At 40.2% G+C, this 18,655-nt stretch overlaps 1 protein-coding gene and 1 long non-coding RNA gene across 8 annotated transcripts in view; one reads left to right on the top strand and one right to left on the bottom strand.

Moving 5' to 3' along the window:
* LOC132647250 (uncharacterized) overlaps window positions 1-1,746 on the bottom strand; it is a 50,438-nt gene extending 48,692 nt beyond the window's left edge. For both annotated transcript variants that reach the window (XR_009585609.1, XR_009585608.1), the window contains exon 1: window positions 1,629-1,746. This is a non-coding gene — a long non-coding RNA (uncharacterized LOC132647250). The remainder of the gene's footprint in view (window positions 1-1,628) is intronic.
* A 161-nt stretch (window positions 1,747-1,907) lies between these two features.
* Zfand6 (zinc finger AN1-type containing 6) overlaps window positions 1,908-18,655 on the top strand; it is a 68,022-nt gene continuing 51,274 nt past the window's right edge. For 2 of the 6 annotated variants that reach the window (XM_060367487.1, XM_021660442.2), the window contains exon 1: window positions 1,979-2,134. The gene's annotated coding sequence lies outside the window, so the exon portion shown is untranslated. Of the gene's footprint in view, window positions 2,135-12,534; window positions 12,637-18,655 lie in introns of those variants that run through there. The other 4 variants (XM_021660441.2, XM_060367486.1, XM_021660444.2 and 1 more) reach the window with 4 other exon arrangements.

Raw genomic sequence — 18,655 nt, 5'->3', positions numbered from 1 at the left:
AGACAAAATTCTACATTCTTCTCATATAATTTTTTTACCCAATGGCCAGAAACTAGTGAGCCCTAAAAGAATTCCAAATTCTTTTAGGCTGCAAAATGTCTCCTGCCATTTGCAGCATATTTCAGCTATTAGGATCTACCCTTTCCTTTTCTTCCCTTCTCAGTTCTAAAAATAAAAAGTTTTCATTTTTCATTAAAAGTAATTACTCACTTTGACTGTTTAGGCTTGTCATAATTGACCTAAAACAGGCCTCAGTCTACCTTAGAGCCTTGTCTCCACCATTAAAGATCATCTTTTTGGGCAAGATTCTCTTAGTGGGTTATCCCACTATTTCTAAGTGTGTGTGTGTGTGTGTGTGTGTGTGTGTGTGTGTGTGTGCGTTGTTGTTGCCGTGTATGGGAACCCACTATGTCAAAAGGCCTTGAACTCCTTGAACTCGGATGCTCCTGCTTCTGCCTCCCTAGTGCTGGGATTAAAGGCATGAGTTTCCACATTCGGCTTTAAGTATTTGTTTTCAAGTATGTGAGTGTTCTGATAGTTGGGAGCCAAAGTGTGGACGCTGGGAACCCAACCTAGGTCCTGTGCAAGAGCAGTAAGTGCTCTTAACTGCTGAGCCATTGCTCCAGCCCTAAATATAAATTTGAATGTAAGCTGAATGCTTCTCAAAACACTCTTTGAATACTCTTAGGCCCTGAATGGGGGCTTTCTGCTCTGCTCTGATTTTACATAGTACTTAGCTTTATTTATATTTATTTGGGACTGGGTTTCACTAAGTAGCCCTGGCAGGCTTGGAACTTTTAAGTACAGCAGGCTGACCTTGAACTCGCAGAGATATTGCCTTTCCCTCCCAATGCTGGAATTACAAAGGCCTGGGCTACTGTGGCTGGTAACGCTTAGCTTTACCGGTTTATTTTAGAATACCCTGCTCCAGAAACTTGTCTGTCACCTCACAAGAGCATTGTGTGTTTCTTCCAAGGACTCTTCAGGAATGCATCCTTTCATTTTCGAGAAGTCGTCAGAATTTTTCAAACGCCACTTCTTCCTCAAATAATTCTTCCTGACCTCCGTGTCCTTATAACTATCCCCTCCTCATTCCATAGGACCACAGAGAGCGGCCCAAACCACACACGGTCAGCTGTCTCCCAATCCTGCAAACATTAACGCCTACTTACTGTAGAAGTAGGGCAGAAACTTCACGCAAAGGTAAGGGAACAGTGACCAAAATAAACACCAACATAAACGCGCAAACCCATAACGAATTTCAAACCAAGAGAGGGACCCTGGCACTCCTGTTTGGGTTGGGTAATCTCAGGAAGCCCACCCTCCACACTATGCTTGACCCCTACCCTCAGGGCCCCATCCTCCGCGACACCCCGCACGACAAGTGCAGAGGCAGCGATGACCGGAATCCACGCTCCCGCGAGACAGTACAGGGGGCCTCCGCGAGCCACGGCGCGTGTGCGCGCATTACACAAGGGCTCGCTCTCGGTAAATCCTGGCTCAGCGAAGGGCAAAGTTCAGGCCCTGGCCCATCAGGTCTCCTAAGGGGCCTGGGCAATAAAACCTCAAGACCGCCTCACACACACTACGCAGGTGGAACACCGGCTCCACACGAGACCAGCCACTACCTGAGAGGCCGCAGAGCCCGGAGCTACGTCATCAGACCCACCGAGCCTGCACCGGACCCTTCCGCCCCTGCGGCGACAACAGAGGAAGCCAGAGCCTATCCCGCAGACCTCCAGGAGGCAGGGGGCGTGGCCGAGGGGAAAGCAGCACCTCCATGCCACGCCCCTCCGACGCCCCGGCCAATAGCCGCGCTCTCCGCGCTCCGGCCCCGCCCCCACCCCGCCTCCGGCTCGCGGCCCCGCCCGGGCCGGTCATAATTAGGCAGCGGGCTGGGACTGCCGCGTCAGCGCGCGTGGCGAGCCAATCGCGAGCGCTCCCCGGAGGCCGCGTCACAGGCCGAGCAGCCAAACAGAAAAGTTTAATAAACAGCGGACGGAGGGCCGGCGGCGGCGGCGGCGGGCCGGGAGCGAGTGGGGGGTTCGGCAGCCTCACCTGTCCTCACTCAGCGGCGGCGAGAGGCGGCGGCGGCGGCGGCGGCAGCGCGTCCGGCGGAGAGGGCCGCCGCCAGGTGAGGAGCGCGGGCCGCGGAGGGCGCAGCCTCCGGGCGGCCCGGGAGCCGGAAGCGGCGGGCGGCGCAGCAGGTGGCCTCGCGGCGGCCGGCGGAGGGCGCGGCCCCGGGGCTCCGCGGGCGCGCGCCGGGCTCGGGGTCCGGGGGGGCGCGCCCGGGGCCGGTTCGGAGCCGCGGCCGCCCGCCGGGGCCCCGCGTCCCTTTGGCCGGCCGAGGCTAGGGCAGACTGGGATGGAGTCCCCGGGGCTCCGAGCCCTCCGCCCCTCCGAGAGCGGTTCCCAAGTTTCGCCCGGTTTGATGAGTAAACAAGCCGCACGGAGCGTGGCGTCCGAAGTCGATTCAACTCGGTTCAAGCCCTGTGCCCGGCCGTCAACATCCAGAGTTGTCGCCCGGGTTGTGAGAGCTGGGGCCTTGGGGTCACCTCCGAGCCGTGCATGCTAATCAGCTTGGTCGGCAGCACCTGGTGGCTCCGGGGGAAAAAAAAACAAAAAAACAAAAAAAAAAAAAAGAAAAAACGAAATTAAACGCCACTTTCAAACCAGATTCTAAATTTACCTTTTTTCCTAATGTAAATTGCCACGTAGGCTTTTGGGATCATTTATGTAGTATTTTATGACAGTTGCTGTTTTGTGTGTTATCGCCAGGCCTACGGGGGCAGAAATTTTGTAAACCATGAACGTGGATGAATGGATAAAACAGGTTGTCTTAATTTTCATTTAAGAAAGTGTAAGGAGGGGTAAGAGGCACAGATAGGAAAATTTCAGGTTTGATTGGTGTATTGTTTTGACTGCAGGCGTACTTTTCCTGTTTCTAATTAGTGTCAAAACTCACTAGATTTTTAAATCTGTACAGTAGTTTGTTAAATGTGAGTTATATCACAAAGTCTTAAAAGTAATGGTTAATGCCACGAGATTGGATGCATGATGTACTATAACTATAAAAAGAGAAAACATGTTGAAAATTCCAGACTCCTCACCCCAAAGCAAGGCCTAGAACATTACCTAAACCTGTATGTGCTCATGAGTTTCTTATCTGGGCTCCCCCAGTTCACTGTGTCTTTCTGAGGTAAACAATCTAGACCTGTGGATTTTATTTATTTATCGTTCTCTGGCCTTTTTAAAATCAGTTTTGTCACATACTAATCTCTTCAAACCATGTCATTTTAGGTTCCTCTCCCTTTGAACTTTGGACAGATAGTATAGGCTTGTGGTTCATACATTTCATTGCTTTTTAATGATGTGTTCCTCTCCTAACCCCACGGTTGCGATAGTGTTTCTTGTTTAGCTTCTAACAAGTGTACTCTGCGAACTTTTCTTCTTCCAGCTGTTGTTGCACAAGTTGTCTAAAGTAAATACTGATGATCCTAGGAGAAAGTTTTAGGCAATCAGGAGTAAAATAGAAATGAAAACATTAAGATTCTGTTTTCTAAAGCAAGGTACACTCCTGTATTCCCTGCGCTCGGGAGGTAGAGGCAGGCAATTCTTTGTGAGTTCAAGGCCAGCCTGGTCTACAGATTGAGTCCAGAGCAGCTAGGGATCTGTTACACAGAGACAACCCTGTCTCACAACAAAACAAAAATTCTGCTTTCTTTAATCAAAAGGACTCATTGTCTTTGTGATCGGTTGGTTCATAGTTGTTATATTTGCATGAGGAACTAAGGTTTCTGTTAATCTCTTTACACTGAATCCCTTCAAAGGGGTTGTAGAAAGTATGGCACTCTTTGGTACCCTTTCAGTGCAAAACTAGCAAGTTGGACAAAACACGTGATGTTTTGTAAAGCCACCCTTTCTGTTCCCTACCACTCCTCCCCTCCCTTTAGTCTTTGGCAGAATACTGTGGAGTCTTCTTTGCCTTAAACACTCTTGCAAAAGAAACTTGTAGTAAGCTTTCTCTGCCTAGTTGGCACAGGCTTTGCTGGAGTGGATTGTCTGCCCGAGGGTGGAGCATTTAAGGGAAACATTGGGACCCACGTGTCATCCTGCAGTTTTTGAGAAGGGTATATGAGTGTGTGGCAGGCATCAGGACTTGTCAACCACACATTGAAGTATTTTTTATGTTTAAGAATGTTCCAGGATGTGCTTCAGACAAATTACAGAGCAGTATTTCCTTAATTTTTCAAAGATGGTGCATGGGTGTGTGTGTGTGTGTGTGTGTGTGTGTGTGTGTGTGTGATGTGTGAGAATGGGAGCATGTGTGTGTAGAAGTCAGAGGACAGCTTTGTAGACTCAGTTCTCCCCTTCCATGTTTACGTGGGTTCTTGGGATCAAACTCAGGTCATCAGGCTTGCACAGCAAGAACTTTTACCCACTTGAGCTGTCTTGCCAGTGCTGAATGTGTTTATAGATTATGGTAGTCCTAGGTTCAAAGTCCTTCAGTGACTTTTCAATCCATGAGATAAAATTCAGACACAGTTTTACTGTGGTTTATATAACCTACACTGGTTGTGCCAATAAAAATACAATGCAAACTTCAAGTCAGAGCCATGCTGAGTAAATTAAAATATTTTCAAAGCCATACTACAAGAGAAAGGCAGTGAAATATATTTTTATTTAACCTAAGATGCAGTGCTTTCCATATGTGATGAGTGTGAGGGATTATTTGGTGGGATAGTTTGCACTTATGGATATGATGTGTACCATCCACTTGCAGTGTGTCCTAGTTCAAATTGGCCATGATTCATTGTTTATACTTCTAAGATCTTTCTTATTGTGCCTTTTATCTGTCTAGGATCGCAGCCTTTTGTCTGTATTGAAAATATTTTTCCTGGCTTTTCATTTGCCTTGTATTTGCTTACAGGCCTTGCTCCTTTCTCTTCCCTCCTAACCCGTGTTTCCTTCCTTATACTTTTAATGTATCTTGGTTAATAATTATCTTTTAAAGATTTATTTTGTTTGAAAATTGTGTGTGTGTGAACTTGTATTGTACATGTAGTGAATGTTGGTTCCTTGGGAGGCCAGAAATGGGTGTTGGATTCCCCTGGCGCTGGAGTTACTGTCAGTTGTAAATTGTCTGATGTGGATGTTGGGAATCCAAACTCAGGTCCTCTGAAAGAGCAGTATGCATTCATAGCCACTGATACATCTCTCCAGACCAGTACTTATATTGAAAAGATGATTGTTGTGTATATGATCTGGGTGGGAGGTGCATGTGTACGTGCATGGTGTGAAACATTTATGGAAGTCAGAATATGACTTTGGATTTGGGAGATCAAACTCAGGCTTATATAGCAAACACTTTTTCCACTGAGCCATCTTGCCAGCACAATTACATTTTTATGCCTTTACTCTGCTTTTATATTTAAAGTAGTCTTCTCAGATAATTTTCAGTTCTTTTCAAATATTTTTATTATTGTTTTTAATTGGGGGGTCCAGTGTGTGCATGAGTGGGCAGGTGTCATTGGCGGCCAGAGGCACTACATTTTCTTGGAGCTAGAGTTATAGATGCTTATGAGCTGCCCGGTGCTGGTGTGGATGCTGGAAACTGAACTCAGATCCTCTGTAAGAGCAGTACTGGCTCTTTACTTCTCAGTTATCTCTCTAGCACTTCTTTCAGTTCTTTAAAGTTTTTCTTTCTTTTTTAAAAAATATCCATAGTTCTGTGTTCTTCTGACGAGTGTTTTAGTAACATAAATATTAATTGAAATAAAGTAGATGCTTAACCGGTTATTACAATTCTATCAAAAATACTGACTGTGGGGACAGGCCACAGAAGTCTGGGGACCTGAGTCCATCCATCATCAGTTTCCATGGAAAGGTAGAAGGAAAAAGCTACCATCACGGAGTTGTCTGACCTCCATCATGCCTCCTCTGGCACATGCATTCCCAATCCCCATCTCATCATGGATACTTCTGTATTTTCACACAAACAAAAACTTCAAAACTTCAACAACCCACCCTACCCCCAGTTCACCCCTCTACTCTCCACTCCTGCCTCCCAGTGTTTCTTTAAAATAAAAATACCTTTATTTACATGCTAAAATGAATACACACTTGATTCTGTTTTGTTTTTTCGGTACCACTGGCTTGGTATTAATACTATCTTTCACTCCAAAAACTTGGTTGCTATCTGTCAGACCCTGCTCCTGGCTCAGTGGACAAATGCTTTCCCTGGGCTTGCATGGAGCCCTGGTGTGTGTTTAGAAAGTTCCTGTATCTATACCTTCCTTTCAACACTCTGAGCACCTGATATACACCAGACTTTGTGGTAAGTGCTGGGGTATTGCTGTTTCCAGGATGTGGTCCTTGCAATTCCATGGAGTTTCTAAGAATAAGAAAAGCATACAATTAAAGCAATAGACAGGACATTTTAGATTTTAAAGTATTAAGAAAGAAAGAAATGATAGGTACTAATTGGGTGCTTTTATCGTGTATCTCTAAGGAAGTAAACAGTTGATCAGTGCTACCAACCTGGTTTTGGAGTTTCAAAGTTTCACCAACATGATGGAACTTTTAAAAAATTCTCCTTTTAAGATATGCTCCCTGCGTGGATCTTAGATTGGACTCCAATATACAATCCCCCTGCCTCATCTTCTTGAACACTGAGTGCCTGCCATTGTACCTGACAAAAATCTAATGATGAACTTATTTTTTTTTTTGTAGCCACCTTCATCCTGCAGCCCTGCCCTAAAGTTTGTCCTGTGATTCTGGTCTGAGATTGAGGAGTTAAGAGGAATCCCCAAGGAGGGGAATGGCTAGTGTAACAGATACAATATTTGACTTGACTTAGAACTTGAGGGAAGATTTAGACTTTCTGGGGTCTGCCGATTGAGGGGAAAATGGGGAAAAGCTCAACTCTTATTTTGGAGAACTCTGTTAATGAGGGTGTTCTTTTGGCCCTGGGTGCTTTTCTTCACTGATTCTAATGTACTATCTTTGTTGTTGTTTGGTTGGGTTTTTTCGTTTTGTTTTTCCTGCTTAGGCCTATGCCATGCTGTCTTTGTTTCATTGTAATATCCTTGAGAATTCTTTTCTTTTACTATAGGCCTTATCTTTCCATTGGTTGTTGCTTATTCAGAATAGGCTTTTCTTCTGTAGTCAACTAGCAATTGGAGTCCATTAATCACGCATCTTCTAGTGTTTTTTTTTTTTAAGATTTATTTATTTATGTATATGAACACTTTGTTTTCACGCACACCAGAAGAGTGAATCAGATTCCATTACAGATGGTTGTGAGCCACCATGTGGTTGCTGGGAATTGAACTCAGGACCTCTGGAACAGCAGTCAGTACTCTTAACAGCTGAGCCATCTCTCCAGCCCGTGGTGATTTCTTCTGCCAGTGTTTATTTGATGGTCTGCTAACTACCAGCCCCTCTGGCTGTTAAGTATTTAAAATGACATAATATTAAACTCCCTTTCCTCATTTATATTAGCCACAGTGTAGGTGCTCAGTAGCCATATGTGCTTATTGACTTATATTGGACAGGAGAAATAGGGAGTCTTTACATTAATAAAACTTAATTCTAATTTATAGTCTTGTGGCTAATGGCCACATCAATTAAAATAGCCATGCCTAGCTATTGAAGAGTGGCAAGTCAGAATTGAAATACAAATTTGACATTTGTTGTAAAACAAGAATGAAAGTTTTTAAAAAATATGTAGCCAGGTGTGATGGCACATGACTTTAATCCCAACACTCAAATTTGCACATTTAAAATTGCACAGGCAGGCAAATCTCTGCAAGGCCAGCCTGGTTTACATCGCATGTTTTGGGACATCCAGGACTACATATAGTTGTCTTCAGAAAAAGAAAAAAAAGTATGTATTTGGTAATATATTTATATATCGTTACAATTTTTATATTTTAATATTCGTCTCACAGAAAATTGGAAATGCATGTTCTAGTTATTTTTAATTGGACAGGTTCTCACTCATGACATAAGTTTCTTAAAAGGTAGAGACTGTGTTCATTTTGTTGACCTTGGCATCCTCAGCGGGCAGCGGTACCCAGAATGTTGTTCAGACAGTGCGGGGAGGCAGTAAGTTGAGAAGAGATTCTTTTGTAAAGATTTATTTTATTGTGTAATTACATGTGGAGGAGGAGGCGTCTGGAGAAGGGGGTTTGCAGATATGTGAGTGCAGGTATCCTCAAATTCAGAGGAGGAGATCCCATCTCCTGGAACTAGAGTTAAGGTATTTGGGAGCCCCCTAATTGCAGCTACTTGGAACTGAATTTGGGTCCTCTCCAGAAGCAGGATGTTTGACAAGAGACTTATCTGTTCAATTTTTACATTTCAAAAATTGTAAGATTGCTTTGTTTGAAGCAGTGATTAAGAAAAAATTAGTCCTCTTTTGATAGCTATCTGATAATTAGTCTTTGTCCTTTAATCTTTTATTTACTTGTTTATTTCTGGTTTAGGCAACAAAGTGGGCATAAGAAAACAAAACCTGCCAAATGTGCAGTTTATTTTTCTTCATCTGGCAGTTTCGCGTATACCCACGGGGCATTTATTCTGTGCATGTCCCTGTTTATTAAGCAAAACTGTTCACCTATAGCCCAGAAGCACACACCTTAATATATAAGACTTAGGAACGCTTTCCCTTACTTACATATAGTCTTCTTGTTTTGATGCCCATTTAATTTATGCTTATCGGTGACCTTGTTAAATCTTCTACACACCTAAAACAAAGCAGCATACTGAAGCTTGTATAAAGATTTCATTCCTATTAGTTTGGTTTACACTGTCCTATTTGTAGTTGGCCTTAATTTCTTAGTATTTCCTTTGTGTGCAGTGTGCGGTTGAATGGGCCATGGCCAATCTCTGAGCATATACACTTTGTGTTCTTTTCCACCCCACCCCCACCCCTGTAAGAAGATAAACCACACCAGGAGTTGCAGATTAAAGCACATCCCTCACAGCTGGAGGTAATGTGTGTCTGTCAGAAATAGGTTTTGAAAATTGTTTTCCTTACCCCTTGGGTAGTTGATTTCAGGCTCTATTCTCACCAGTTCTAGTATTTTATGCTGAAGTCAGGGTGGTCTTTTCATCAGTGACTTTATACATCACTAGCTCTGTCCAGGGAGAGTGCTGGCCAGGATGGACTGCTTTTGTAAGAACAACAACAGGTACAATTCTTTTTAGGTTTTTGTTTTGTTTTGTTTTGTGACGGTGCTGTGCCTGCTGTAGTGTGGGCAGGCCTAACACTGTGTAATAATAGCCAAGGATGACCTTGAATTTCTGATCGTCCTGCTTCCACTTCTGAGTGGTAGGATTATTGGCATATTGTGCTGTATTGTATATAGTGCTGGAGGTCAAACTCATGTGGTTCTTGGGATCAGTCCCAGGGCTTTGCGCATAGTGGCCAAGCACTCTCCAACTGTGCTATTACTCCCTCCCTGTCCTCCAGCCCTGTGTAGGATTATTTTAATCAAAACTCATGTGACCAAGTTATTCACTGGTGGCTTATTGTTTTATGAATTGTTTTTGAGCTGGTAAGGTTTGGGGAAATACTCAGACTCCCATAAAGAATATACAGTAGTTGGGCATGGTGGCAGAAGCCTATAATCCCAGCATTCAGGGAGGCGTTGGCAGGTGGGTCTCTGTGAGTTGTAGGCCAGCCTGGACTACAAAGCAAATCTGCAAAGCCAACGCTCTGTAGAGAAACCCTGTCTCGAAAAGCGAACAAACAAAAAAGAATATACAGTATATTTTCTGACTACTTGATGTGTAGAAAAATTGCGTTGTCAATCACAGAACTTCTCAAGAGCTTTCTGCTGTTTCCTTGTTCTTACCATGCAATGTTTTTGTCATGTAATTTAGGCTACATAGTTTCTGGGTTTAACATGGCTTTCTTACACTTGATTTTGTTATTAGAAATACTTTAATTTTAATCTGTGTGCCACCTAAAATGATGATTATTACCTTGAAGTTCTTTGACATCTTGGTCACTAAGTCTACATGTCTCTTCTTCTAAGAGTGTGAGTGTGTGTGTACGTGTGCACGTGTGCGCGAGAATGCAATAGAATCTTGCTTTGTAGTGGAGACTAGCCTTGTACTTCTGGTTATCCTCTCACTTCAGCCTCCCCCCTCCCCCCCCGGTATTGGTATGTACCAACACAGCGGGCTCACATCTCCCCTTGTCTTGGTAGTACACACTAGTATTAGTGTTAGTGCTATGCTAACATATGATTTGTGTCTGTTTCTTATAAGTCATTCACTTTGAAGTGAAAACTGCGCCCAGAGCAATAGTGTCTTTTGTGTTCACAATTGTCTACTAATTATATAATTGCCAATTTTTAAAAATTTAAGTTCATGTTTTTATTTATTTGTGTGCATCTGAGTGCATTTCTCACTTTGCACTTATGGAGGCAGAGGACTATTTGCAGGAGTCAGTTCCTTCCTACCACCACGTGGGTCCTGGGGATGGGATCCAGATCAAACTATGGTGGTTAGTCTTGGGGTCATGCACTTGATCTTACCAATCTGATCCTGCTTGCTGCTTTTTAACATTTTATTTCTCTAGCCTTTATCTAAAAAATTCTGCTCATCTACATGCTGTCTTCTGCAAGTCTGCACTGTAAATTAGATATATTCTTTTTACTGACTGTTCCTGTACTTCTCTTCCAGTGTTGTTTTGGAAGGATAAGAAAACCTGAACTTGACTCATGAAGTGCAGGGCATTCAAAGCAATGAGTTGTTGCAAAGGCTCATGGGACTAGGCCTCTGTGAATTGGCTCTTTCAGTTTGTCCACTTAAAGAGCATAATAGAATATGCAGCTGTTTGGGCTTTAAACAGGGTATTGCTCCATATTCATGTCTAGTTGCAATTATGTGAATTTTCAGCTTGTTACAAAGACTTCTCTTTGTATTCAAAACAATTTTGTTGGCTTTCTGTTCTAACATACAAATTTTCTCTGATTAAAAAAATGTTGAAAGAGTTTGAACTTTGAAAACTGTAGATTTAAATTTAAAATTCTTTAATACATAAGCTTATTGAAAACATTGTAAGAACCCACTGTAGTAGCAGGCGTGGTGCCTCTTACTTGCAGTCCTGGAACTCAGGAGAGAGGTAAGAGGAGTTGAAGGACAGCTTCACATTGTCTCATAAAACAAACAAAAAATCAGAAGACCCCACCCTCTAATTTTCCTTAATTTCATATTATTTTTTTTTCAGCTTTAGTTAAAGTATTGGTAAAGAGAAAAATGTATTTTATTAAACATCTTAAATGCTAGCCATTCAATCGGGTTATGCTTAAAATGTCAGTAAAGTTTGGGTTAAGTTACTAAAATATAAGCAATTCTAAGTAAAGCATAAAATGTAGCAAACGTAGCTACATTTTATAAATGTATAAATGTCACTAAAATGTATAAGTGACAGCAGGTCTTTTTCCTTTAAAAGTTAGAGTCCTCTACAGTGTGTGTCTCTTAAGAGTCTAGCAAAAATGCATTATGCGCAGCTTCTTGGACAGTTTAAAGGGAATTCGCTTTTCATTTCCTTCCTTCTCAGCACTTGGGAGTCTGAGATAACCTCCTGCTTAGAAGACAAGTGAGTTCTGGGCTAGTCTGAGCTATATAGTAAGGATTCTGATTCAAACAAACAAACAAAATAAGTAAAAAGAACAGTGGGGGGGGGGGGAGGATGATATAAACATCCCTAAACTTTCTACTTTCTTGGCAGGGTGCTTGTCTAGTATGGTCGAGGTTCTGGATTAGATCCTTAGTACTGTGAAATAAACAGATTAAATTTGTTCCTGAACGTGCTATTAGACAAATTGCCTTGTGTCTTTAGATCTCCTTTTGCAGTGAATAATCAGTTTTAACTGGAAATAGTAGCCTTTTGGTGCACTGAGAACTTCAGTGTGTTGTGATACCCGAGACTATGTCAGTGAATTTGACAGCTTAGAAGTGATTCTTTAGCATTTAGGATTTAGCTTAGAAATGAATCTTCAGAATTTTAGGGTTTGTTGTTTTAATGCTGCTTCTTTTTTCTTATGGTAATGGCCCTCTCACTGAGGCTTAGAGAACACACAAGTGTTTTTTTAAGTAAAATTTATAATGGATTTTGTGTGGATGTTTAAAATTTTTCAGGCAAAATGTGGGCTCTCTCAAAAGAGAAAATCTGTTTAAAGCATAACTTTACATTCGTGGTTCTGTAAAAATGCCACGGTATTTATGTTAAAAGCATGTATCTTACATAGCGTATCCCCAAGTAAATGAAAGTTGCTTCTGTGAATTTTCATTGTACTTTAACCCAGACAAAAGAAAGCAAATCGCTTATGATGGGAAAACGGAAACATTACAGCCTGTTTCTTTAAGAAACCAGCTTATCCAGGGGTTTAGTGTGTTTAACCTAACCTGCTAGGGAGGAAAAGTTCTTTAAAATAATGGATATTAGTCGCATCCAATCACAGTTATCAGCCTCACTAACAGGGAGGAGATTTGACTCTCCGGCCACTAGAATTGCGGTAGGTGGAGCTTGGTATTCAGGTTTGGTTGCTTTGGAGTACAGCTTCAAGTGAAGTTAATCTGAGGTGAAGCAAACAGAAAATTGTGGAGGTTTTGTTGGTAGGATTTTTGTTCTAATCTTTTCATGATCTTATATTTTATACTTTTGCTCCTTTATGCTTTTGTGTGTACTCGGCTTTGTCATTGTTTCTATTTTCTGATGCAAACTGAACATTAAAATTAAGCAGGGAAGCAGAACAAAAGGGCTGTTTGAACAGGAAATAGGTGCTCAGCGAATCAAACTTGACTTTATTATTATTTTTACTTTAGAATGTGAGTGCCATTAAAAACCTCTGATTCATGATCATCTTCATTAACAGGCATTTCTCTTGATTCAGATGTTGAAACAGTCATTTGTCAGTTTTTATAAATGACATCTTATGGAGGTCTATTTGATGTCATTTTCCTTAAATCTAAACTGTTAACTTGCTAAAAGAATAAGGAATTGGTTATTTTTTAAAAATTGAAATACCAACTGATTCTTTTTTTTTTTTTTTTTACTTAGTGTACCACTCCCTCTTTAACTCCATTATATTTTAAATTTAGCAATATGTTGACATCTTTAGTATCTCACAATTTTAGCTTTGTCTGTACAGAGGTTGTTCGTAGATACTACTTGTAACAAAATAGAACTGATTTCTTCACAGTTCATTTTTTGGGAAGGAGGACGATATGGTTAACGTCCCTTTCAAACAGGAAACAAATGTTTGGTTTTTTTTTTTTTAATTTTTGTTTTAATAGGTATAAGTAGATTACCAAAACTGGAAAAAGTATTTGTGGATCTATTAACATTTTTTACCTAAATAATTGAAAGTATGCCTCAGTATTCTTTTTTTCTTTTCTTGTGTGCCCTTTGCTCTCAGGAATCAAGTTATAAAAAGTTTCTTTTAATAATCAGCACAGGTGCCAGCCCAGCCCTCCCAGCCAGTATGTTTGTGTTTGCTATGCTGTTTGTTCCAGATCACTCGAAGCGTTTAAAATCAATGCTTTTCTCCTATGTCTATTGCTTAAACAATACTGTAGTACAATCAGGAAGTCACATGTGTGCTCACAATACAATAAATGGCCTCATTTTCCCTCTACTTCTGTAGATTTTATTTTTGCATTTTACAGTAAGTATGAATAACTGTGTAATGGACATGTTAAAACTGTTTTAGTTCTGATAGCTGTGTAGTCCTCTAGAGTTGCTGTGTTGTTAATCTAGTCTTTCATCTAGATTGTTCTCAATTTTTCATTATTTTAAATGATACTGCAATGATTATAAGTCTGTACATACTACAATAGTTTACTTTTTGCAAAAATACTAATTTATTTAGGAAAAAGTTTCCTCTGGGGTAGGCTTACATAGAAAAAAGGATGTCAACACTCACTGGCCAAATTGCTTTCCAGAAAGATTTTGCTTTTTTTCTGTTGCTGCCCACAGGATTTCTTCAGAATTCCCTGCGAGTAGCCCCTGAATTTTCTTTACATTGTGCCTTTGGAGCTCTGAGTTGTTGGTTAGTTTTCGTATGAATAAGTAGCCTGTTTTGAACTCCACTTTTCAAGATATAGATGAATCTAAATCCATTTTCTGGATATTAAAATTAGCTAAAAGAAATTGGGAACGTTTTTACCCACTTTAGTGAGCAATTGTATACTCTGTTGGCTGTTATATTTATTATGAATATTGCTCTCAGCATGTTCAGGGCTTAATATTTTACACTGGCTTTGTTGGTGGCAGCTCTCCTGAGTATGTACTGCTTCTGTGAGCTTATACCAAAAAGCATTTTCTTTTAAGAAAATATATCAGGAACATTTTTAGAGGCGGTCTTGAGGAGAGCAATTGTTAGCTGTTTCTGAACTTGTTACAAGTAAATAGCCTTTGTCACTGTGTATCTGTATTTGGAGAGTTTAAAAGTACATGGAAAAGGCAAAATCTATATAGTTCCAGGTTTAAAATAATATATCAAAAGTTTTCAGTATTTACAGATTTTCAGAGAAGGGTAAAAAGGATACCACTGTACACACACAGTGCCTCTAGATGCGTCTGTGCTAAGGGAAGGCTTTGTTTTCAAAGAGTGCTGATCCATGCTGTCAGAAGCTGGTCTTTAGGTGTGATAGGCTGTAACTGAGTTAGGAGCTGGTAGACTAATATTGCAGAATAAATTCGAAAGTTGTTTTAAGACAAAATTCAAAATTCCTAACAATAGGGATAATGATGAGTATGGGCTATTCCATTATTAGTTCATCTTATTTTTATTGTAAATGAACTTATTTTCTGTACATTTTTCTTTTAATTCACTGATGACTTAGTATCATTATTTTCGCAGCTGCTAGTCGAATGTTTGTCTTGCTGCTTGTTTCTAGAGGTGTGCTGGTGATGGTGGTGGGGCTTAATGTTAACTTTTTTATGGTTGATAAAGACTTTCCCCCCCAGAAGTTTTTATTTCTTCATGTTTGGAATAGAAGAAAAATTTTAAATTTTTTTGTATTTCTATCATATATATTTCTCTTACTCTGAGCTAGAGAAAATGTTCGATTTTCTTAAATATTTAGCCATACCATACCAAGGAGAGATGAACATAATTATATACATAATAATTTTAGTAGCAACCACTTAAGCACTGCTTGTTGATTACATTTTAATCATTACAAAGGTAAGGATTTACCTGTTCACGTGCTCTGGAGAGCACTAAAACTTTGAGAAATGATTCTCCTGAATGGTTTCACTCCTGCATCTCTGCTTTGTTGGTCTCTGTATGGTTGACAAGTAGAGGCTGCCTGCCCTCTTAGTTCAGTGGCTTCAGGAGAAGAGTAAAATTCAATGACTACAGAGAGAAGAGAAACATTGGCCTAGATGTTGGGGAAAGATCTGGAAAGCAATAGTTGTGTTTTATTCTCTTAGGGTGGAAGAAAAAGATTAGAAATACAGTCAAAATCTCCACTGTTTGAGAGTTCGCAGGGATGTAATAATTTTTTTCCTCAATGATAAAAGGAAAAATTTTAACGGGCAGTAAGTTGATAAAACTTGAGGCAACTTAGACACTTGTTATTTACGAGGGTTCTTAGTTCTGTGTAGATTTTAGAGTTGTGAAATGCCTTTCCTGTATGGTTTCTAACTGTTCTAGGAGGTAAGTTTCTTGTTGGTAACATAGGATGTGCTTACTTGTGAACTGATATCTGAATCTGCTTGAAGAATGTGGTTGTCTTCATTTGGATGTGAATGGAGTTCACTTGAAGCAGATTTGTGGTTAGTGGTGTTTTGGTAGATGAGAGCAGATCCATCTGTTCCTCTCTGTACATTTCCCTTCTGCTCTTTACAGGCACCTGGATCTCTTCCCCTTGTGGATTTTTGTCCCATACTTATCTTCTCAGAAACATTTAGTACTCTTGACAGCTTTGAAAAACTTCCCATGAGTTTAATGATACTATTTGTGCTCCTGTTTGTGAACTTCTGTGTCCTTTGTAAATGTCTTTTTGTAACCATCAAGTAAGTAAGGGAGCTACAATAGGATTCTTAGTACTTTATTCATTCCAGCCCCCTGTTCTTTCTGTTGTTGGTTCTAGGACCATTGGAATCTTAAACCTAGGCATGTGTTTTAGTGTGTGTGAGCGTGCATGCACACTTTGTCACCCAGCTCACCAGATGTACCACCTATGTTAGATAGAACCTGGATGTCATTCTCATAATTTCTTTTACCTCAGTTAATTACAAAATTTTAACTGTAAACCTGTTGTTATCATGAGGATCTGCCCACCTACTTCTTTGTCTTAATCTCCTTAGCACTAGCCACACTGATTTTTGCTTAAATAAATTAGAATAGTCAGCTTGCTGGCCTCCATATCATTTTTTAGTAGGTAGAATGCACTGTTGATATCTTGTCTAGCTAGGATTCCTTCTTTCTGTGACTACCTAGCAATAGTAATAATGCCGGCTAATTCTGGGTTAAACATTCTCTCTGGTAGTCTCTAAATAATGTTAAAAGCCATGGGACATTTAGAAAGGTTGGCTAATCTGTCCAAAGTTGCCTTAGTGAGTAGATAGCTCAATTGGGTGGAACCAAAATCCTTTCCCATCACTTAAGCTATGTTCTCTTGTTTTTTTGACATGGAGTCTCAGTGTAGCCCAGGGTATCTGACCTTGCAGCAGCCATCCTCCCTTGGCCTCCTGAGTGCTTGGTTGCAGATGTGAGACACCATGCCTTGCTAAGTATGCCTTTCTAGACTGTGTGTACCTGTCTGTCCTTTTGTTGTCGTTGTTGTTCTCCCTTCACACTACTCCACTTTATCTTTTAACCATCTATTTACAGCTCTTCCCTTTACAAAAGGCTCAAAACTTTTCAAGCCTACAAATGCCTTAAAGAAAACAAACATTTTCAAAACAGCATTTCGGACATGTTTTGGAGGAACATGATATAAGAAGAAGAAAAAAGAGACATAGGAAAAGTGTAAAGGTAGTTTTCCATATGTGGAATTTTAAACTGTTGAATTCCTTACATTTAATGAAAGCTTCAGACCAAGCTGTGTTAGAGGAAAATTAGGGAGAGTGTGAAAGTCCTTTATCTGAGATGTGGAAATGCTAATGACCACTTCTGATGCTGATAGACCCAGCCTGTATAAAGGTCTGTCATATGCCTCCAGATGTGTGAAGTGTCTGCTTAAGAGCACAAGGCAAACAACCTTGCTGTGTAATATACTGCGATGTAGATGATGCTTCCTACCAGTTCTTCTGTATCAAATTAGACATTACCACACACATTATCACTAAAAAGAATGGAGGCAAAATCCAAACAGATACAAAGTCATTGATTTAAATACTTTTCAATTATTTATTTTCCTTTTACTGTCCTCTGTCATCTACTCTACAATACACAAACACACACACACACACACACAAACATATATATGGTAAAAGGTCCATCATTGAGGAACAAGGAAAACTAGCTTTTCCATCTTAGTTTTGAAGAAAAGGTAAGTGGCTAGTACTTATTTCTTTTAAAGGGAATGGTTCTCAAACATCATTGGAAATAAAGGTAGTTGAAATAATTACTTATAGGTTGTCCATTATGAAAGCCAAAGGGGTTTTGCTTTTGTTTAACCCCTTAAGGTTTTTATGAAACTATCATACTGCTCTCCAAAATTTTAAGGTAGTATGTTTACTGTCCAAAATAATGTTTAGCTAGTTTTTAATAGTGAAAGATGCAAAATAACAACATATGTTCAACAATATGACAGGATTTATGTTGTGATAGATTTTGATATTATATAATATAGTATGTAATTGGAAATAATTTTATGTAGGTAAGTAAAATGCAGAATCTTTAGCCAGTTTCTTGAAGCTTATAGTATATATTCAGTAGTTACAGGATTTTATAAAAAATATATTAGGAAAATTATGCTCAGAATATTATTTAAAAGGAAAATGTAATTCTCCTGCCTTGTTTTCCTCTGAGTGACTGGACTGCAGGCTGTCCCACAGTGCACAGTACTCAGCAGATTTGACTAAGTAGTTTACAGAGATCATGGGTTGTCACACTACTTACCTGCTCATGTGAATTTGCAAATTGCTAAGATTTCCAAAGGAAGTGCATGTTGTTTGGTGACTTTGGAGGATATGAACATTTCCCATTCTGTAAGTCAAACTGTGGTTTTAAGTTACTGCTGCAGCATCTCAGCAGAGGACGGCTTTTAAGACAAGATGATCAGGAAATTAGAAAAAGGGAAATCCAGCATGCCTTGAGATGATTTGTTCTATTTGCCACTCCCCGGTAGGAGGGACCCTCCTCCTTTTTTACACTTAATTATAAATTGAAAGTTCTACTTTACCTGAAAAGGAATGACCCTAAACAGACAAAAAAAAAAAAAAAAAAAAGATTGTTAGGAAAAAAAAATAGCTGTTTTAGCTTATTCCATCTAAAGTCTTGTTGGTTAGCAGATGCCATCTATATTAAGCTGCTCCTGTAGCTTGCCCTTATTCAAGCAATTCTTGACGCAGGGAAGAGGCACCCAGTGTACTTGGATAAGAGATGGTGTGAGTATGGAGCTGTGAGAGCTTCTTTGTAGAGAAGTGGTAAAAACAGGATCAGGAGGCTAGGTTCAG

The sequence above is a fragment of the Meriones unguiculatus genome, chromosome 14 (genome assembly GCF_030254825.1).
Source record: "Meriones unguiculatus strain TT.TT164.6M chromosome 14, Bangor_MerUng_6.1, whole genome shotgun sequence".
Classification (NCBI taxonomy): domain Eukaryota; kingdom Metazoa; phylum Chordata; class Mammalia; order Rodentia; family Muridae; genus Meriones; species Meriones unguiculatus.
Note: the sequence above shows the minus strand (reverse complement) of the source record. Positions and strands in the feature narration are given on the sequence as shown.